A 24,213-nucleotide genomic window follows, 5' to 3' on the forward strand; every position below is an offset into this window, starting at 1 on the left:
ATCCAAGACCTCAGAAGTAATTAATATTACCCAAGTAAACAGGAAGTACATAGCAAGCAACTTCCAAAAGTCTACAAATAACAGAGACATCTGGCTGCCTGGACAGTCACCCAAAGTTTCTTTGCAACATTGGGGCATTAATCTTCAGACTACTGGCATAGACTATCTGGCAGACTTTTCCCTGAAGCAAGAAATTTGAAGGATTATCCTGTCTTGCATTGGCAAAGTTCAACAGTCACTTACCTTTGTATCTTCAATGTCCAGTTTGGATAGTATACTGTTAGCAGTTGAGGCAAGGACAATTTTTTTGCCCAAATGGCTAGCTTTACAAGAATGAAAGCAAATTTTATACAGAGGTTCTTATTTGCCCTTCATCCTTTTTTGAAGTTGTCCAGTGCTGCTATGAGTACAGACATGTCATAAAAGGCTTTATGTTATTAAAACATTATACATGTCATATTCTCTAGGTCTCTGAAGTATTTGAAGATCATCGACCTATTTAAAATATATGTCTGCTTAACAGTGAAAACACCTTACATGACTATAAGTTTGGTTGTAATAGATGACCTTTCTTTCTGTATATATTTCTGTTGTCTGAGGTGATGACATCTTTTTTTGTATTTAAACACTGCCTAGCCCATTAGTTTCAGCCTCTTACACACATCTTGACTAACCCATATCTAATAATCTGTGTAGCACCACGAAGTGGTGCCTTACTGGAAAGATTCTAGCATATGTTCATCTTGGGCCAGAGCTTCATTGTGTCTGGCTCAGAGAGGAGAGGTATGGCAGTTGTCTGAGCCGTCTACCTCACTTTCTTCTTCCTGTTCTGTCTACTCCACCCACCTAAGGGATGGCCAATCAAATGGGCCAGGCAGTTTCTTTATTAAGCAATGAAATGAACTCAAACAGAAGACCTTCCCACATCATTTCCCCTTTCTCTGTTTAAACAAAAAAGGCTTTCAAGTTAACATAGTAAAATTACATATAACAAAACAGTTATCAAGCAAGAATTACAGTTACAATATTTATATCTACTTTATCTTTTATCATAACTAAGGAAAACTATAACTATCTATTTATTCTTCAACTCCATCAAAGACTCCAGAAGGATATAATATTACCTAAGTAAATGAGAAGCAAGCAACTTACAAAACTCTAGAAATCACAGAGACATCTCACTGCCGGGACAGTCACCCAACGTTCCTCTGTACTGTTGGGGCATCCATCTTCAGCCTTCAGGCCCATAGTTTCCAGTAGACATTTCCATGAAGCAGGAAATTTCAAAGACAGTTCAGTCACTATCTGCTGTGTCCAGAAACCCAGGATAGCCAAAACAATCTTATACAATAAAGGAACTTCTGGAGGCATTACCATCCCTGATTTCAAACTCTATTACAGAGCTACGGTATTGAAAACAGCTTGGTATTGGCATAAAAACAGAGAAGTCGACCAATGGAATCTAATAGAAGACCCGGATCTTAACCCACAGACCTATGAACACCTGATTTTTGATAAAGGAGCCAAAAGTACACAATGGAAGAAAGAGGGCATCTTCAAGAAATGGTGCTGGCATAACTGGATGTCAACCTGTAGAAAAATGAAGGTAGATCCATGTCTATCACCATGCACAAAACTCAAGTCCAAATGGATTAAAGACCTCAATATTAATCTGAACACACTGAGCCTGATAGAGGAGAAAGTGGAAAGTACTCTACAGCATATGGGCATAGGAGAATGTTTCCTATGTATAACCCCAGCAGCACAGACATTAAGGGCAACATTGAATAAATGGGACCTCCTGAAGTTGAGCAGCTTCTATAAAGCAAAGGACACTGTCACTAAGACACAAAGGCAGCCTACTGACTAGGAAAAGATCTTCACCAACCCCACAACTGACAAAGGTCTGATCTCCAGAATATATAACGAACTCAAGAGCCTAGACTTTAAAATGCTAATTAACCCATTTAAAAAATGGGGCTCTGAACTGAACAGAGAATTCTCAACAGAAGAATTTCAAATGGCCAAAAGACACTTAAGGTCATGCTCAACCTCCTTAGCAATCAGGGAAATGCAAATCAAAACAACTTTGAGATACCATCTTATACCTGTCACATTGGCTAAAATCAAAAACACCAATGATAACCTTTGCTGAAGAGGTTGTGGGGTAAGGGGTACACTGATCCATTGGTGGTGGGAATGCAAACTTGTGCAACCACTTTGGAAAGCAGTGTGGAGGTTTCTCAGGAAATTCGGGATCAACCTACCCCAGGACCCAGCATTTCCACTCTTGGAAATATACCCAAGAGATGCCCAACCATACTACAAAAGCATTTGTTCAACTATGTTCATAGCAGCATTATTTGTAATAGCCAGATCTTGGAAACCACCTAGATGCCCTTCAGTGGAAGAATGGATGTAGAAAGTGTGGAATATATACACATTAGAGTACTACTCAGCAATAAAAAAACAATGACATCTTGAATTTTGCATGCAAATGGATGGAGATAGAAAACACTATTCTGAGTGAGGTAACCCAGACCCAAAAAGATGAGCATGGGATGTACTCACTCATAATCAGTTTCTAGCCATAAATAAAGGACATCAAGCCTATAATTCGTGATCCTAGAGAAGATAATAAGAAGGTGAACCCAAAGAAAAACATATAGTTATCCTCCTGGATATTGGAAATAGACAAGTTTGTCGGGCAAAAAATTAGGAACTTGGGTGTGGGTGGAATGGGGGCAAGGAGAGATGGGGAGAGAAAAATGTAAAGGGGAGGATGGGGAGAGCCTGGGGGAATGGGATGGTTGGGATATAGAAAGGGTGGATATGGGAGCAGCGAAGCATATATCTTAATTAAGGGAGCTGTTTTAGGGTTGTCAAGAATCTTGACTCTAGAGGGGTTCCCAGGTATCCAGGGAGATGCCCCCAGCTAGTTCCTTGGGCAGCTGAGGAGAGGGAGCCGGAAAAAGCCAGTTCCTATAGCCATACTCATAAATATCTTGCATATCCCCATAGAACCTTCACCTGGCTATGGATGGAGATAGAGACAGAGCCCCACATTGGAGCACCGGACTGAGCTCCCAAGGTCCTGATAAGGAGCAGAAGGAGGGAGAACATGAGCAAGAAAGTCAGGACCGTGAGGGGTGTGTTCACTCACCGATATGGTGGGACAGAACTAAGGGGAGACCACCAAGACCAGTTGGAATGGGACTGATGGAACATGCGATCAAACCGGACTCTCTGAATGTGGCTTATGGTGAAGGCTGACTGAGAAGCCAAGGACAATGGTGATGGACTTTGATTCTACGGCATGGGCGGGCTCTGTGTGAGCCTTGTCAGTTTGGATGCTCACCTTCCTGGACCTGGAGGGGGAGTTGGGAGGACCTTGGACTTAACATAGTGTAGGGAACCCTGATGGCTCTTTGGCCTGGAGAGGGAGGGCGTGGGGGTATGGGTAGAGGGGAGGGGAGGGAAGGGGGAGGAGGGAAGGAGATGGAAATTTTATTTTATTTTTTTCTCTTTTTTATTAAAAATTAAAAAAAATTTTTAAAAAGCTGCACTGTTTTAAAATCCCTGCTTTCTGGGGTGTTCTGCCAGTGCAAACTCTGACTCTTTTAAGCAGGAGGTTTTGCTACAGAAAGAGTATTTGAGTGTTGTTTATAGACACACTGTTGCAACTTGCTTGCTGGCAAGGACCTTGAAATTCCATAATGTTGTGACAATAAACATGGTACCTCTGCCATGAGCTTGGAATTTCAGAAAGCTAAGGAATTGGTTGGATCTAGCAGTCAAAGCCATGGATTTAATCCTCTCCATATTGCTTAGCAAATTAAAGTCTCAGGTGATGACTTCTTTAGCAGACCTTGAGAAAACTGAGATAATGGTCAAGTACTGGAAGCATAACTGTTGTCTAATCTCAGTGTTATGGGAAAGCGCAGAACTTATCTGAAGTCCTGATTAAAGTTGTCTACCTATAAGGCTGTACGATCTTAGCAATCCACTTTTAAGTTGTCCTAAGTAGTTTATAATCCAAAGCTAATCTTTAGGTGATATTTCTTGGCAATCAGGGTTTAGGTGATATTTCTTGGCATTACCACAATCCACGTAGATTAATCATTGTGGGACAGCATCATTCTTTTGCTTACTTCAAAGGTCATTGATTGGAATGGACATGGTTCACTGAAAAAAGCTTAAATATTTTAAATGTTGTATGCAGTAGATCTTGGAGAGGCTAAAAGACAACTGTTGTGGAACAGAATATATTTGTTTAACTAAATAAAGATATGTTACTTTGCTTGTATTGAAGTATAATTATTTAACTAGGTAAAGCTATGTTGCATCTATTTAGTTATACAAATGTGTGTTGATTTTCGTTTAATGTTATATTTGTATAACTAGGTAAAGATTTGTTGCTGTTTCACCTTGCCTGTCTAAGGCACCTGATTGGACTAATAAAAAGCTATGTGGCCAATAGATAAGCCGAGGTAGGCAGACCTGCCAAGCAGAAAGAAAGTGGAGCTAGCCAGCAATCCAGAGGCCAGTCCACCTGGGCCCAGACAGTGTGAAACCAGACATCCAAATGTGGGGGAAGTAGGTGAGCTGGATGGATGGCATGTAGCTAAGATAAACAAGCCTTGAAACATAGATGAATAGAAATGTGTTAATTTCAGTCTTAAAAAAGTCAAGCTAGAAAAGAAAGCCTAAACTAAGGCCAAGAATTTATAATGAACAAGTCTGAGTATCATTATTTGGGAGCCTATGGTCCAAAAAGCCTACTACTGACCACAATTGATTAAATACGCCTGTGGTATACAAGCTTAATTTGTAGTTGCCTGCTTCTGACTCAAGCCTGAAATCATGTACAGGAAGTTAGATGAAGCCTATTTCTAGAATTAATTAGTATTCTATATGATCATAAATATTCCAACAGAAAGTATAAATTACTATATAATAAAAATGTTAAGATATAATATTTATACCTGACAAAAAGTTTTAAAGAGTCAAAATAAAATGAAAGGATTATGAGATTTGTGGCAATAGAATAGTCCCTGAATCTTGGTTTTTCTTCTGTCCCACACCAGGTGGTTCTTCTCACATGAGACAGAGATTTTGGATTTTCTTTTAACAAGCTTGCTTGGGTTTAGACAATGAGAGAACCATGATCTAACTCCAAAGCCAGGTTTGGTTTTTAATTAAATTGGTACTACAAAAGACTATTTGCCTTACATATCTGTAAAGAGTGGCAGAAAAAAATATTTGCGAAGATTTATTAAATTTTATCCTGTTGGAAATGATATATAACATTAGGCCATTTACTCTTGGGGGAATATGATTTTTTTTTCTTGATGAGTCATCCTTTTTTTAATATCTTTAGTTGGATGCTTTTATTTTCCTGGAAAGACAAAAACAAAATCCTGGCACAATCCTAACTTTAGGGACTTTCCTACTTTGCAGATTATATCTGATCAAATGAAAAGCATTTGTTATTTTTATAGATTAGTTCAGCTTGCAAGGCCATGCTGTTGGATAAATTATCACCTCTCCTAATCAAGGGAGTCTTTTCTGTACAAATCTAATCTTTATTAATCTTGATGGTATCCATAGCTTTTTTTCTCCTGTAGAAATAAAAGCAAAACCTTTCCCCCAATGTAACACATATCCTGCTTTCCATTATGAGATAAATACAGCTTTTAAATATATAGACTGATTTAATTCAGCAGTTTTTTTCTACTATCAAATATCTCTCCACATCTTTCATTCCTTTTTCATTAACATTTAAAACTTTTAAAATTTAAAGTTAATAAAAGATTGTGTAATCTTTCTCTGGCATCTTTAGTACCCAATTCTGCTTATTAATCATATCATTTAAGATATGGTTGAAAATTCTGTAACTGCTTGTTCTGTAGGTTTTTTGTGACATACATATAATATATGCTTTATATTGAAAAACATATATAAACCACACATGTGAATACATATACATATATGTAAAGCATATATGTAGGAGGACTACCTGCTTGTTCATTCTAGCTGCCCGGTTAGCTTAGCCCTGAAATAACCCCACAGAAATTGTATTCATTAAAACACTGCTTGGCTTGTCAGCTCTAACTTCTTATTGGCTAACACATATTAATTTAACCCATTTCTATTAATCTCTATATTGTCACGTGGCTGTAACCTACTGGGTAAAATTCCCAGAATCTTTTTCCTGCAGCTCCATAGCTTCTTCCTAACTCTGCCTCCTTTCTCCCAGCATGCCATTTAGTATCCCCCACCTACCTAAGTTCTGCCCTATCAACAGGCCAAGGCAGTTTCTTTGTTCATTCAATATTGAAAGCAACACATAGACAGAGGATCTCCCACACCACATATATAAAGAAAAAAACTTCTCCATTTTACTAGAGACATATGCATTGTGAGTCCAAGTTTGTACCTGAATACCCATTATGACCATAACTTCTAATAAATATGTGATGACATAATCAGCCTTTTCAGAACTCAAAGCAGTTGCATATTGAAATCCTGTATGTATGGTATGGTGCACATCCTTTACTTTTTCAAACATTGCCAAATGAAACATATCTATTTGTTGAATTTCATTTCTTTGAGTACTCTTTGGGAGACTTCTGGCAGGTAGTGGATTTTGATTATCCAAAGAATAGGTAGTACACTTTCTTATAATTTTCTTGGATTTTTGTGAAGTGATAGAAAAACATTTCTTCAAGCCTTTGCTATTAACATGGTGTTTTCTATGAAAATTTGAGTCTTCCAGCACATTTTCTAACAATGGCTGATCAATTTCATCATTACCTAGTACTTGAGGACTTGCATACTCAAGAAGAGTGGGAGTCTTCTGTTTAGGTTATCTCTAGAAAAAATTGTTTTCAGGAAAAGCTTGCCTACATTCACTTTTCAAATAATCTTGTTTACCACAATTAAAACATCAACATTTTGATTTTTCCTAAAATTTCTAAGAATTACTTCTCCTATAAAGCAGCATCAAAAATATGAGATCTGATATCAGCTGTATTTCTAATCTATTCATCTATTGATGCTGACCTTGCCTTTAAAGCCTAATACTTGTCTAACTTCTGCTTCTGTTCTCATTCATTTTTACAGCTGAAGTCAGTCTTCATTTAAAAATTCAGTGAATGTTCTTTGGGGCCTTGTATAATTTAGTAAATGACCTCAGTCCTCTTTCTGGATCTTCAACCCTGTCCCCAAATGCTCAAAGCTGCAATATGACATAGTGCCAATGTATGATCATTAAATCTAAACTGTCTTTGCAAATCAGCATACTTGTTTTCATTGAGAGATTGATATTGGGAAATTTTTATACTCTAGCCCTACATAATTCTATGACCCTAGCTTCCTCTTTCCACCATATTTACGATTGTAACTGAGGATCAGGCTCCAATATTGCTGTCGCTAAATCTTTGCAGGCTGGTAGAAAAATTCTGTTCTCAGTTGCCTATGAATTTAATATCTGTTTCACATAAAGTGAATGTGTACAATATGAAATAACTGATTCTTTAAATCATTTCAAATCTAAAATTTCAACAGGATTCCAGTTGAATTTTGAATAGCCATGGGGATGTCTATCATTGGTGTTTATTCTTGTGTTGTATCTGGATAAACCAATATTGATTTTCTAATAAACTTGAGCTACTCTTCTTTAATTTTGTAATGTGATGATGTGGTAGATATTACTCTAAATTCCTCTGCTAGTGTATTAATATTTTTCTTATTTTCAGTAGTAGGTCTTCCTAAGGTTTGCATCTTACCAGTCAAATTTTTATTATTTTCATTAAGAAGTCTTTCTAGGACATGTATTTTATCAGTAGCAAGTCTTCTAAGGCTTTATCTTATCAATAATATGTCTTCTTAAGTTTGTATCTTATCAGTCAAATTTTCACATTTAGCACTGGTATCAGACCACTTTTTAAAAGGATGAAATATGTATTTACCAAATTTATAGTAATTATAATCAATACTATTATGTCAATAACAGCTAAGTGGTTTTTTCCCTCATTTATTTGTTTCTATTTTCAAGCCATCCACAGTAGCACGTAAACAGTGGTCCCTAACTTCCTGCATTGTAATTTTTATGATTCTTAACATAAGAAAGATTTTCCCCATTTAAAAAAAAAGTTCCCCTAAGGGGAGATGGAGAGAGAAAAATGTGAAGGGGAGGATGGGGAAAGCTTGGGGGAATAGGATGGTTGGGATAAAGAAAGGGTGGATATGGGAGCAGGGAAGTCTATATCTTAATTAAGGGAGCCATTTTTAGGGTTGTCAAGAATCTTGACTCTAGAGGGGGTTCCCAGGTGTTCAGGGAGATGCCCCCAGCTAGTTTCTTGGGCAGCTGAGGAGAGGGAGCCTGTAATGGCCCGATCCTATAGCCATACTGATGAATATCTTACATATCACCATAGAACCTTCATCTGGTGATGGATGGAGATAGAGACAGAGCCCCACATTGGGAGCACCTGACTGAGCTCCCAAGGGTCCAAATGAGGAAGCAGAAGGAGGGAGAACATGAGCAAGGAACTCAGGACCGCGAAGGGTGCACCCACCCACTGAGATGGTGGGGCTGATAGAATGGGAGCTCACCAAGGCCAGCTTGGACTGGACTGGAAAAGCATGGGGTATAAAACCGGACTCCCTGGACATGGTGGACAATGAGGGGCTGCTGAGAAGCCAAGGACAATGGCACTGGGTTTTGATTATACTGCATGTTACTGCTTAGGGGGGGCTAGTCTCTGTTGGATGCTCACCTTCCTAGACCCTGGATGGAGGGGGAAAGAACCTTGGATTCCCACAGGGTCAGGGAACCCTTATTGCTCTTCGGACTGGAGATGGAGGGGAGGGGAGGTTGGGCGAGGGGGGTAGCAAAATGGGAGGCAGGGGAGGAAGCAGAAATTTTTAATAAAATAATAATAATACAATAACAATAACAATAACAACAACAACAACAACAACAATAATAATAATAATAATAATAATTCCCAAGTTCTGACAGCAATGGCAAAGCTTTGCAAGGGTAATCAGCTTTATTTGTGGCACTTGACTACGGGTGGAGGTTAGGGATGCCAGGCTAGCTGTGACTGTTCAACATGGCTGGGCAGAGGAACTAAGTTGTGCACAGCTGTGCCCCTCAGCAATGTGCAGTGTTGGCATCAACAGGAAAAGCATGATCCTGAACAAGTACGAGTAGGTGTCAAGGCAGCCAAGCTGGCCTGGGTTGGTGACCCAGGGAGGGGGCTTCAGGGAATGCCCATGTGGCAGGAAGTGGTACATTGCGTGGCTAACCCCAGCAGTTTGGGACAAGAGGTAGGCAGGCAGCTGAAGGCTGCTGTCGAATGACTACAATGGAAAAAGCCTGTACTCTTGTGGAGACCTGTGAAGAGGAAGACAAAACTTACCACAGTGGTGGCTGCAGAAAAGTGGTGGGATAACTGCCTTTACATACTTTACATAATATCATGCTTGGGCACCAGATGTACTGATTATCTAAATTATTTTGCTATTAATGAAAACTCAGGAGTCGATAAGGGGTTTAAAACGTGATTGATCAGATGAGTGAAGTAGACCTGACCAGTGATGATCTTTTCTCTCTCTTCCTCTATTCAAATTGGCCATGAATCTTTCTAACCCCCCTTGCTATTCCTGTGTCTCTCTCTATATGTGTCCTGGATTCTCCAAAACCTCTGTCTGATTCTGGTAAACTTGTAGTTAGAGTTTGGCCCTCTGATTCAAGGTAAAATTAGTTCTTGCTTTCAGTAGTAGAGTGTCAGAGTATGATCAAAGTATTCCACAGCAGATTTATAGTAAACAACATGAATAAATACGCTCAACCTACTTTATGATTTCAAACTTCTGTTTGTCTTATGGATATATGTTGCCATGAAATGGAAATCTGTAAATGATATTTTTATACTTAATTCTTATACTATGTATACAGTTTCTTAGTATCTTTTTTGCATATACATATATATATTATATTTAAAATATTAAAAGTTTCTCTTGGTAACAATATTATATGTGATTTCCACTTTGATTTTTATATGTTGTGTTATGGCTTGAACATAGTCTGACATTACAATATCAAGAATTCATTAAAGTCTTGAACAGTATATACTCCTCAAAATATAATATTTCAAATTATAAATATACATAGAAAAATATGATGCTATATGAGTTATTGATATGGTTTCAATTAGAAACCATATCAATCACCATATTCTGATTATCTCTAAGGTACATTTATCTCATAGTCAAATGTTTAGGAGATAAGTCAAAGTTTTTTTCTTTGAATAAGCCAAATGATCATATATACAATCCAATTCTTTTGGTTTATTTCTACCCTTTTAAAATAAGCTTGGAATAGTCAAACCGTTTATACAAACATAAAATCTGCAAACTGTTTTCTAGAACATGTCCTCATGAGATACAGTAAAACTACACATGTATATCATATCAGGGCTCAATGAGGCAATCCAGTAGGAGAAAAAAAGGTTCCAAGCACAGTTAAAAGAGTCAGAGACAACCCCACTCCCATTGTTGGAATCTTTTGTATTTCAGAGACTATTTTAAATAAAGAAACCAAACAAGGTAATCAAAATCTTTTGGAGCAAGGCAATGTGCAGAATTTTTAAAAAGCGTCCCGCTGGGCGGTGGTGGCACACGCCTTTAATCCCAGCACTCGGGAGGCAGAGGCAGGCGGATCTCTGTGAGTTTGAGGCCAGCCTGGTCTACAAGAGCTAGTTCCAGGACAGGCTCTAAAAAAAAGCTGCAGAGAAACCCTGTCTCGAAAAACCAAAATAAGAAAAAAATAAAATAAAATAAAATAAAATAAAATAAAATAAAATAAAATAAAATAAAAAGCATCCCGGTGAGTCTAATTACCAGTGAGTCTTTTGTGTAGGGTTGAGGCCTGTGGACTTCCTATGTTCATTATGGCATGCCTACTGTTGGTGTCCTTGTTCAGCTCATGTTTAGACAGTCTTGTTCGTGATACTTTATGGGATTAGGTTCTGACATTCCTGGGAACCTTGTCTCACAGGAAAAACCCTGATTCTTTGACTCTTAAATTTTTTCTGTACTGTATTCCCAATGATTCGCAAGCCTTAGGTGTGGGAGAGGTTTTGTAGGTTTAGCCTTTGTAACTGGACTCTGAAAGTCTGCATTCTTTGAATATGTATTTATTCATTTTAATTGTCAAATAACATTATGCATATTTATTTAAAATATTTGGCGTTTCAATCTATGTTGTTATTATAGAAAAATTCAATCAGGCTAATTAACCTAACTTATACCTTACCAATTTACCATTACAGATAAATTATATAAAAAGTAATAGGTTTCTCAAATAAAGGAAATACAAAACTAATTAGATAAGAAACATTTTCCCAGAAATGAAGTTTTCTATTTTCCTCTATGATGTGATATTACCTCGTTTAAAAGAACCCACTTTCCAGGCAGTGATGGCACACACCTTTAAACCCAGCTCTTGGGAGGTAGAGAAAGGTAGGTCTCTATGAGTTTGAGGCCAGCCTGGTCTACAGAGTTAATTCTAGAGCAGCCAAGGCTGTTATACAAAAAGAACCTAATCAAGTGGAACAATCTAAAACAGGTTTATCTGAAGTTAATATGGATACTGAGCAGTAGCCATGGTATAGCCTAATTCATGTTTTCTTGAAATTGTCTCTGCTATAGAGATTGGTCCATTAATCTTTTTTCTTTATTATTATTATTATTATTATTACAAATTTTCACCTCCTCCCCTCCTCCCATTTCCCTCCCACTCCCCCTACTTCCCCTCCTCCTCCCTCTCCAGTCCAAAGAGCAGTCCGGGTTCCCTGCCCTGTGGACTGGGACTGATGGAGCATGTGATCAAACCGGACTCTCTGAATGTGGCTGACATGGAGGGCCGACTGGTCCATTAATCTTGTATTCAGTCTTACTCAAGTTCACAGGACATGGAATGCATGCAAATTATTGTATGCTAAACACATAGACATGAGCTTACTAAAGGATGCATTTCCAGCACCTGGGTCTCAAAACCAGCATCATAAAATAAATAAAATATAAAAACAAAGTTAGATTTCTCTTATGCATTTTTCTAACATTCTTCTCAGTGAATGATGTCTTAATGTAGCAACTCATTTTCAGAAGAATTTTATTCTATTAAAGAGTACAGAATTTCTACAGTTGAACATTCAGAGTATTAAAATGTAGAAAATAATCATATTTATATTGACTGTCAATTTGACAAAATCTAGAATCAGCTAGTAGATGAGCAACTGGATACTCCTATGAAGAATTATCTAGATTAGGTTAATTGAAATGAGAGGATTTCACCCTAACTGCATGAACAAAAACAAAATGGTGAAAGGGAACTGAGCAACAACATTTATCTCTCATTCATTGCTTCAAGACTTGGATACAGTGTAACCAGCTACCTCAAGTTCCTGCCTCTAGTATTGTTATGTGATATTTTGATTGTGTTCTGACAAAGTTTGCTTGCAGTCAGAGGTTTGGAGGACTATATAGAGAGGAGACAGGAAGTACTAAGCTGTGGTTGAGAGAAGATCTTAACCCTTTTTGAACTGGGGAATGGGAAGAGATACAAAGCAACTAGCTTCCTCTGATCTTTCAAGTTCTTACCCCAATATTTGGCTTCTAGGTTTTTATTGATGAAGAAAATTAAATTAATGCTTCACAGGATTTTCCTATCTAGTTGGAAATAAGACACCCTTGAACTGCAAACCCACAAAAACCTTACTTTACTTTAGTTTCTTCGGTCATGTATTTTGACATAATTTTTTTCTTTTTTTTTCTTTTCTTTTTTTATAAAAATTTCCGCCTCCTTCCCACCTCCCATTTCCCTCCCCCTCCCCCCACTCCCCTCCCTCTCCCTCTCCAGACCAAAGAGCAGTCAGGGTTCCCTGCCCTGTGGGAAGTCCAAGGTCCTCCCCACTCCAGCCAGGTCCAGGAAGGTGCTCATCTAAACAGACTAGGCTCCCTCAAAGCCAGTACATGCAGTAGGATCAAAACCCAGTGCCATTGTCCTTGGCTTCTCAGTCAGACCTCATTGTCCGCCACTTTCAGAGAGTCCAGTTTTATCCCATGCTTTTTCAGTCCCAGTCGAGCTGGCTTGGTGAGCTCCCATTAGATCAGCCCCACCATCTCAGTGGGTGGGCGCACCCCTTGCAGTCCTGAGTTCCTTGCTCATGTTCTCCCTCCTTCAGCGCCTCAGTTGGGCCTTGGGAGCTCAGTCCAGCGCTCCAATGTGGGTCTCTGTCTCAAAAGTAACTAATACAAGAACAGAAAAATTGTGTATGTCTCCAAATCAGACACTTAGTTTGTAAAAGCCATAGAATCACAAAGAGTTCAAGGCTACATAGCTAATTCAAGGCTAGTTCAGGATACATATGACTCTATCAAAAACAAAACAAGTCCATATATTATAATCTTTATAAACAGAGTTTTAGGTCATAATTCATTTCTCCATCCCTGGTAGTCACATTCAGAATTGGCTTTAAAAAATAGAACACCAAACTACCATGATAGTAATAATCGTAAATGAATATAACAAGCAAAGCATTAACAATCAGAATGAACAAATTGAAGACAGAAGATCACAGTTACGTTAATAAGAAGTTAAAAACTTAGTTAACTCTATTCTCAAGTAGATAGAAGTTTTTTGGCTTTGAAAATGGAGAGGTTTTTGTAAAGAAAAAAAAGATAACTATTTTGACACTGCCTAATTTGTGACACATTTTGTGCCACTACAGACTTACATACAAGATCAACATGTCTGTCCCAAAAAGAATCCTACTAATAGAATGAGGAGAGGTGCATTGGTAGAATTTGGAAAAGTTCATTCCATTCAAATAAAATATATATTGGACATTAAAAATCACTTCAATTGTTGAAGAACAAGCAAGACCTTTATCTTATTCTGTTATTGTCATTTCTTTGCTCATAATCGTGCAGTAGAGTTTTCCACATAGAAGGGCTAGATCTCAACAAGAATTATATGTAATTTTTAAACTTCTCAGCAAATCTTTCCTTGACCAAAACTGACTTTGTCCAAACTAGATTTTGTTTAGTATTTATGTGTGCCTAGAGGGTGATAAGCACTATAAGTGCAATGAATAAAATAAAATACATTTGGTCATATACTCTGACACCTAAGTCTTTCCAAGGGATCTGGGGAAAAACGTTGTTAAGCAGGTGCTTTGACGTTTTTAGTCTACTAACGGCATAACTGCTGAAACAGGTTAGTACCTTAGTGGCCTCCCTAAGCCTCTAATGCACTCTGAAGGAGAAACTTCTTGGGAATATTAACCTGTAAATCGCATACAAAGTTTTGATCCAGTGCTAAAGGAATAGTGGAAGTATATGTTAGATATAGGATGAATAGTGTTATACAAAAAAATACCAGAAACTGAAAGAAAAAGCCACATTTCCAAAAAAACAAGGCACAGAATATAAGGTGTATGAAATAACTAAGGCTATTTTCTTCACAATAAAAATTAATAGACCTACTAAGGATGCATTTCTTTTCCTCTGCTGTATGTCATTTAGAAGATAGAAGTTACAAAATAATCCCACACTAGCTCAGAATTTCATATAATAAAACATTATTTATTTAGGGATAGACTCACAGATCACACTATTCTACATGAACAGGGAACAGAAACCTAATCAAGAAGCCGGGAGAGAGAGAACAAAAGCATACTTTACATCAGCATTTATAGTATAAGAGGCCATGTCCAAGTAACTGGTATTGTAAAGGCTACTAGCTGAAGGAATCCCCACAGCACCTCCCACGTTTGCTTAAATAAAAGTGTTCTAAGCTTAATACAAAAGTATATGTAATAAGAGCAAATATCAAGCACAAAAATTAAAATTACAACTCGCATAAACAATATCAAGCAAGGAACATATGCTAAATGTTTCAATAATCACACTATCCTTAAGAGTCTAAGTCTTGTATTAGAAATGATGTGTCTAAATAATAAGAGAAAAATAACTACAACTATCTAATCTTCAACCCCATTGAAGGTCTGAGAAGAGAGATAATATTACTTGAGTTGGAAGGAAGTACAATTAAACAGCTCCAAAATGTACAGTAGATGACAGAGACAACTGGCTACCTGAGAATTCACCTAGTCTCATTTGCAATGTTGAAGCAACCTTGACTAATGCCTAGAGTGACTGACAAACTATTTTTGAGACAGAAAAAAAATCAGAATTGTCTTACCTTGTCATGGCAAAGTTTGGCAGTATTTTTTTTCTTGTATCCTACATGTCCTGTCCAGACCTTGTGCATTTTGTCAATGGTCAATGCATGGGCAGTTCCTTGTACAAAGGCCAGTTTTGCCAAGAAGAAAACAAGCTCCAAGAAAAATGTCTTCATTGCTCAACATTCTCTTGGGACTAGATCAGTGCTGCCAGGAACAATCATGTCTTAAGTCAACAGAAACCTAAGTTATTTAAATACTATGTTCTACAGTTCCTTGAAGTGGTTGAAGAATACCTATCTCTGCAGAATACAATCTCTATGTATCTAAAGAACACGATTATTCTAACTATAAGTATGTTAAACATGAAAGATTATTGACCTATAATACTTAATACCTATATAACTTAAAGACTAAGAGTTCATATTAGAATATTAAACAATCTTTTTTTTTGTTTGTTTGTTTTTCGAGACAGGGTTTCTCTGTGGCTTTGGAGCCTGTCCTGGAACTAGCTCTTGTAGACCAGGCTGGTCTCGAACTCACAGAGATCCGCCTGCCTCTGCCTCCTGAGTGCTGGGATTAAAGGCGTGCGCCACCGCCGCCTGGCTATATTAAACAATCTTTAAACAACTGCGCATCAATTGAGAACAATGACCTCACAATGTGTACAAGTGTCTTGATCAGATGTAGAAATGCACAATGCAATATGATAAATATATCCTAAAATTGTATCAATATGCAAAATGTCTTAAACAGAGGTATAAACATGCATGCAGACAATCTGACAAAATAACTTTCCATAGGCATATAAATATTGTAAACAAAAACAGGAGTTTACTTAATATAACAAATACAATTTGAACTTATATCAATATATAAGAATCTATACCAATATAATTTGCCCATAAATAATAACTCACAAGTATTTATTCTATTACAATTATTATTAGTGTGAGTAAGCTCACACTAATCTACCTATTATCACATCCAATTTTCCTTTTTTTAAAAAGAGATCACTGAGCCAACATAATTTCCACCCTAAGCCCTAACCCTATACCAATTTTAATCAACCACTAATTGATATCCCTAACCCTGAGGACAAACTTTGTTGGGAAATTAAATCTTCTAGAATTACTTCCAGCTGTCATGGGGGCAATGTTCCTTTTGTGGGATCCTGTAAAAGTAAAATAATAGTTAAGTTTCAAGATTACTGTCTGGTATGATTTCAAATAGTCTCTGAATACGGTTTTTCTGAGGTTCCTACTTGGAGTTCTGGCTAGAATGATGTAAAAAAGTTCACCATTTTAGCTAACTAAGTTGTAACCATCTTGAACAACTGGATTTTTCTGAGGTTCCTATTTGGAAGTCAAAACCTTGTAAGAAGGTGTACCATTTCAGTTAATAAAGTTGGAAACATCTTGAGCAGCAGGTACCCAAAACTGGTCTTAAAGTAGTGTTATCAGCATCGTGACATCATATCAACCTGGTGGAGTCCTTGTTGTGGGGGCCTATCTTCTTTCTGGGAACATCAAGATTACTGCAGGAAAATCTATTTTTCATTGGGGGAAACTTAAACATTTTTCATATAGGCATGTATTCAATGAAAGACACAATATAGACAGGATAGGTATGGAGAAAAGTAAAATTTTCATAAGATCTTTCTTCTTTCTGTCCAATATCAGATGGCTCCTGATATGAGATAGAAACTCTAAATTTTTTAACAACATGCTTGGTTTTAGAGAGGGGTATCCATTGTCTACTCCAAAGCCAACATTGATTTTTCAAGTGATTTTATATTTTTTACTGGGTATTAGGTATTTTTATATATGTACAGAGAATTTACATATCTTACCATGCAGATGACCTGTCCTCATAATTCATATTCCTCTTTGTTTAGTGATCCTTTCTGGATAGTTATGTTTTCCGATTAGGCATCCAAACATCCAGGGTCTCTTAACTTTTCAAAGATGTGTATTTTCCTGCAAAGACAAGAATAGAACCCTGCCCCCACCCTTATGAGGTTTCCTTACCACCTGTATGATTGTTACCTCTGTGAATGAGCTGTGATTTCTCTATCTCAAGAAGTTTCTCCTTTTCCAATCAAATCTTTATTAGTTTTGATGGAATCCATATCTTTTTTCTCCAGTGGAAACAAGAACAAAGCCCCCTCCCCAACATAGCAAATCTTCTGGTCTCCATTCTGAGGTCAACACATCCTTGAAACACACAGCCTGATTTAATTCAGAAGTCTTTTCTATTATCCAGTGTCTCTCTGCTGTAGTTTCCTTTCTCATTAGCATTAAGAAAATTCAAGGTTAAAAAAAGCATTATGAAATATATTTCTGGGGGTATTTTCTATGCCTTTCTGTTTGTTTAACATGTCCTTTATAGTTCAATTTAATCTTTCTATTACTGCCTGACCTGTAGGATTGTTTGTATACCTGTAATATGTTTTATATTATAATAAGCAAAAACTGTTTCATTTTCTTAGACACATATTCTGGACCATTGTCTGTCATTATTTATGCAGGTATATCCATGATGGCCACAACTTCTAATAAATGCATGATTACTTAATCAGCCTTTACTGAGCTCAAGACAGTTGACAATTGAAAACCTGAATAAGTGTCAATGGTGTGGTTTATATATTTTAATTTTCCAAATTCTGCAAAGTGGAACACATTCACCTGCCACATTTCATTCCTTTTAGTACTCTTTGGGTTACTCCATGCAGGTAAAGGTAAATTGGTCATAGAAAGATCAAGTAGGACATTTCTTTATATTCTCCTTAGCTTGTTGCCATGTAATTGAAAACTCTTTCTTTAAACTTTGCTACTGGCATGATGTTTCTTATGAAATTCTGAGGCCTTTAGCACACTTACAATCAATAGCAGGTCAATTTCTGCAGTACCTTGAGCTTGATGACCTGACAGAACCAGATGGGATCAGATGTCTGTTATGTATATGAAAGAAACCTATTTCTGATTATATCTTGTACCTGAGTGAATAACAAAGTCAATTCTGTATCATCTGGTACAAATCCAGTGGTTTCAATATGCAAGACAACTCTTTCTGTATATTGAGAATTAGTAACTATAGTGAGAGGTTCTTTAAAACACCTTAGTACCAGGAAAATAGCATATAGTTCTACCTTTTTGGACAGAATTAAATCTTCTGTTTTGTATCCTGTCTTTCCTGATTCATTTGTATCAGTATAAATTGTATAGGATCATTATGTACAATTTGTGGAAGAATCTAAGTAGTTCTCTTTATAAGGTTAATTCTGTTGCTTTTGGGATAGTTGCTGTTAATCTGCCCTAAAAAAATTATCACAAGCTCTTTTCCAAGTTTCATTGTCTTCCCATATTTTTTTAATTTCATCAGTAGTAAACAGAACTATAATCTCTGCTGGGTCTATAGCTGGTAGTTAATGAAATCTCAATTTTCCTTTTATAATTAATTCAGAGACATTTTCCATATTAGTTCTTAATTTTTTGCCTGGTTTATGTGTTTAAAAAATCCATTCTAAGATAATATATCCCCTCTGCATTAAAATTCTTGTAGGGGACATTCTGGAAGGCAGTATGACCAGAATGCAATTAAGATTTGAATTCACTTGATCCGCATGTGCCTCCTGCAATTTCTATTCAATGACTGTCAACTCTTTTTTCCAGTACAGCTGTTAATTCTCTGGGACTATTTAAGTTTCTGTCACCATATAAGATTTTGTTTAAATAAATTATTAGATCAGGTGTTATCCCAACAGCCAGTCATAGACTGGAAATATCTCCTAACAATTGTTGAAAGTCATTAAGAGTCCACAATCAGTCTTTCTTAATTTGTGTTTTTTTTGTGTCCTAATTTTCTGTAAACCTATTTTATAACCTAAAGAATTGACTGAATATCCTCTTTGTATTTTTTCAGGAGCAATTTGTAATCACTATTTAGGAAAAAAATTTCATTACTTCTTTAAATGTTCTTTCGAAAGTATCTGCATTTGAATCAGATGAGAAAATGTCATCCATGTAATGGTAAATTATAGACTCAGAAAATTGATTACATATTATTTCCAATGACTGACTTACAAAGTATTGACACAGGGTGGGGCTACTGAGTGTTTCTTGTGGTAGGATAGTCCATTGGTATCTCCTAGTATGCTAAAATTTATTATAAGTAGACACTGTGAAGGCAAATTTTTCTCTGTCTTTTTCTTGTAAAGGTATAGTGAAAAAACAATCCTTTATATCAATAACTATAAGAGGCCATCCTTTTGGTAATAGAGAAAGCAGAGGAATTCCAACTTGCAGAGGGCCCATAGGTTGAATTACCTTATTGACAGCTCTTAGATCTGTCACCATTCTACATTTATCCCAGCTAGCACAGTCTGTAGATCTTGAGACATTTAATCTCAGGATCATGGGTTCAACACCACATTGGATGCAAGATGAAGATGGAAGTTACAAAATAATCCACACTAGCTCAGAATTGCATATAATAACTGATTTTATTTAGGGATAGACTCACAGATAACAGTCTTCTGCATAAATGGGGAACAGGAACCAAACCCAGAAAACAGGAGAGAGAGAGAGAGGGAGAGAGAGAGGGAGAGAGAGAGAGAGAGAGAGAGAGAGAGAGAGAGAGAGCAATTTACATCACATTTATAAGTATAAGAGTATAAGAGTATAAGAGGCCATGCCCAAGTGGTCTGGTATCTTAAGGGCTACTTGCTAAAAGAATTCCTAAAACATCATATAATAGCTTATATCATTGTAGAACAATATTCTTGTTAGATTGTTAATTTTCACACACACACACACACACACACACATACATATTACAATTTTATGTTAAGGGAAATAGTAGGTGTTTAGATTTTATTCACTTACTTTTGATAGTTTTTATTCTTATAGCAACATGCCTTTTATTTAGAAAAAATAGGGGGAAAAAGTCAACAATTCTGCCAGGTAGAATGACCACTGTTAACATTAATTTCAATTCTAGTTCTATTTATTTTTCAGTACAGAAAAATTATATTCTAATGCAAGCTTTATTGTTATGAACAAACATTAATTGGGATATGTCATGATAGTTGATACAGATTGTTCTATTTAAATACTTTCACATGTTCTCCAGGCCACATGTATAAACAAATCATCTCTCCATTTGCATGCATGGAAATATGCTAATATAAATATTTGCGTATATGGCAAAACATATTTCTCTTCATGCTATGGTAAAATCTACAGTTTGTATTTAAAATTTGCATTTAGTTAATAAAATAATGATCTCTAATGTGCACTCATCTTGTTCAAAATGCAGTAGTGCTATAAGTGGGTTTTCATAAGAAAACAATCATTGCTCATCTTACATAGAGTCTGAATTTTAACTCTCAGTGTTTAAATAATTGAATACTTTGCTTAGGAAAGAATAAATAAAGGTAAAAGAAAGAAGGAAAGAGGAAAGTGGATGGAGAGGAGTTTTACTTTTAACATGAGAAAATATTTATTATTTCTAATATATAAAAAGTATTTGCTTAAAACTCTATTATTACTTCCTGTATAAAATAGTTTTAGATGCATATATGACACATTAAATCATTGGGGCATTTCAAAAGATATATTTGAGTGGAAATGATTTTTAATTAAATGAGGAAAATAACTAGGCATTGATATTCAACAAAAATATACTTTCAGTTTTGTATTCTATAAATAATTTTTGCTATCCTTTAATATATATGCATTGTATTTTATTTGCTAAAATATAAAAGATTCTGAAAAACCAAGTATTCATTGACACATGAGGAAATTATATGAGGAAGAAACTCTCAAATGAATCAATGAATAACCAAAGTATTTAGCATTTCATTGCAATCTTTACTCAGCCATTCCATTTCTCTAGTGAATATAGCCCAAACCTCAGATCCATAATCTATAAAGTTACAACCTATGATATCTTGCACTTTTCTAGGAAAGTGCTATATGTGAGCACTTTGTGCATCTAGATCTATTTATGTTTTTGATTTTGGAATTTTAAAATCCATTATCCTTATGAACTATTCTTTTTGAGTTATCCACATTGAAAACTTTTTAAAACAATGCTTCCACTACATTCTACATTCTTCATTTATAAGATACACTAATCTTCCCTAATGCATTTTTCAGGGCTTTTACTCGCAAAGAATTTCTCACTGATTTCATACTTTAGAAAGCAGTTTACAGGAAATTCATACACCTTCAGAGTATTCTGGGAATGTGCAATATCAGTTTGTTCAAATGTTTTTATTTTAGATAGATAGATAGATAGATGATAGATAGATAGATAGATAGAGCTATAAATATTATAGATGTTTATAATGTAATATAATTCTGTGTTAACATAAAATATTTTCCAATGTATTTTTCAACCATACTTGGTTTTCTTCAAACCCCTTCCTTCTCTAACCTTCTATATTATCCTTACTTCTTCCCATTTAAATGCTCCCTTTATATTTCTCATTCCTCTCCCACCCCTTCATTCTACCTTTTTATTTTCTTGGTATCTTCATTCATAGCAGATGATATAGTCACATCTTTAGAGCCACAAATAAGAAAGAAAATATAATGTATATCTTTCTCAGTATGGTTTACTTCACTCACTGTAGTAGTTTCTATTTCCAGCTATTTTCTTGAAAATTTATAATTTAGTTTTTCTTTACTATGAAATAAAATTTCACTGTATACATGTACTACATATTTAATATGTACTCAACAGTTGATAAACATTTGCTTTCTTCCTTTTTCCTAGCTATTATTAGTAGAATAGAAATAAACGTGTTAAAGCAAGTATTTATGGAGTAAATACCATACCAAGTAATTTGTGTACATGACAAAGAATAGTATAGCTGAGTCATATATTTTACATGTGTTTTTGAATTTTTGAGAATTAACCATACTTATTTCCAGAGTAGCTAGACAAGTTTGCAATTCTACCATATCTTTTTGTGTTTTTAGTTGGTTTATTTTTTCTCTTTTTTCTTAGCCTTTCTCACTGGGGCTTGATACAATCCCAAAGTAGTATTGATTTAATTTTCCCTAAATGCTAAAAAATGCTAAATCTTTTTTACTATTGCAAACTCTATGTTCATACCTATTTTGTTTTGTTTTCTTAAGTCTGGGTTTTGAATTCTTAATATGTTCTAGTTATTGACATTTAACATATTAAACTAAAAAGCATATTTAAAGAAATCAATAATAAAAATTAAATACTAATTTATCCAGTGTCAGTACCAGAAAATAAGATATCATTTAAAATTTCTAATGGTGCTTAAGATCAGTTGTTTTACGGTTTAAAGATCAGATAGAATCAAGTACCAAGCAAAGTTCAAAAATATTACAATCTCATGTTGAACAGAAAGGCTAGATAGACTATGTTATACTTATACATTCGTCCTTTAATAGAAACATTATAACTTCATTTTTTCTGAAAATGAAAATTTCAAATTTTTGTAAATCAACCTGGAATGTGGGATATTTCTATTTTTGTGAGGATTTCAATCACAATAACAGAGGAAATATTGAGCAATAAAAGCACATATTCATTTCAAGTACTCTCACATAGTGACTAATTATTTAGTTCTCCATGATATGAAACTTATACAAGTCTGTGAAAAACTACCAACATAGAAGAAAATAAAACTCCCCATAATCTAATAAGCCAAAGGTAAGTATTACTGAGATCGTACACAATAAAAACTATCAAATTTCTACAAAAAGGATAAAAAAGATTTCAGTAGTAAATACTTTGTATATTATATTGTATTATTCTCTTGTTTTATTTTAACAATGCAAATTCAAAGGAACATTTTTAACTCAAAAACCATGCAAAAGTAGACTTTGGGTTAAGCTTTATCCATAGACTGTCAGCTGTTACAGCTTATTTAGTGAATATATCTAACAACATTTTCATTTCAAATACTACTTTCTATACACGCTTATTAAATATACAAAAATTATTCAAATAGCAGTATTTTATAATCTTTTCATAATTAAAGTTTACCAAGTTTTATTTTGGCTCATTCTTTTAAACTGTTCCAATGCTAGACATATTTAAACTCTGCTTCTCCTCAGCAAACCAATTTCAGAAAGTTATTTTTATGATTTTATATGTATGTAATTTATACACACAATTTAACATTTATTCACCGAATTAGCCTATAATTATGTTGTGTTTGTCATTCTTAAGTATACATATAATAATCCTACTACATTCAACACAAATTTCATTCAGTGATTTATTTTTAAAATATTTAAAAAACTTACCCTTCCTTTGGTAATGACATATGTAGATACATAAATTGTGATAAGATATTCTAACCTATTTTAGAGAGCCTTTGTTTGACCATACTCCATCTAAAAATAATATGTTACCAAGTACATTCTCTTTTCATATTGTTTGTCATTTTTCATAACAGAAAGATTTTTCAGACTATAGTATATATTCGTCAATTCACAAGGTTTATATGGTGGCACATGTATATAATTCTAGTACTTTTGAGACTATAACAGAGGGACATTCTGAAGATCGAGGCAATCTTTGGAAAGTTAGCACATTCCAGTCTAGTCTGTGCTAGAGAGTGAGAGTGTGTCTTAAACAATCAATAGGCCAAATTTTTTTTCTTTCAAATGAACAACCTGGCCTGCTAAAAATCACATTATAAGTTTGTATCATATTCAGATACAAAATATTTTTCTGTTAATCACTAATTAAAATGTAGTGTACCTATAATGAGTAATGTGCACCCAAGTTGTGCTTTATAAAAATAATAAATAATTATAAACTTTTATGCAGTTTTATATTGTAGGAACCCCTGTCCCCTTCAGTTTTCTCTAATTCAGTGTTGCTTTATGGAATATTTAGTATGAATTTGAATATGTTCATTAACATATTATATTAATCATGTTGTCAGATGACTCTG

This window comes from Arvicola amphibius, chromosome X (genome assembly GCF_903992535.2).
Source record: "Arvicola amphibius chromosome X, mArvAmp1.2, whole genome shotgun sequence".
Classification (NCBI taxonomy): Eukaryota; Metazoa; Chordata; class Mammalia; order Rodentia; family Cricetidae; genus Arvicola; species Arvicola amphibius.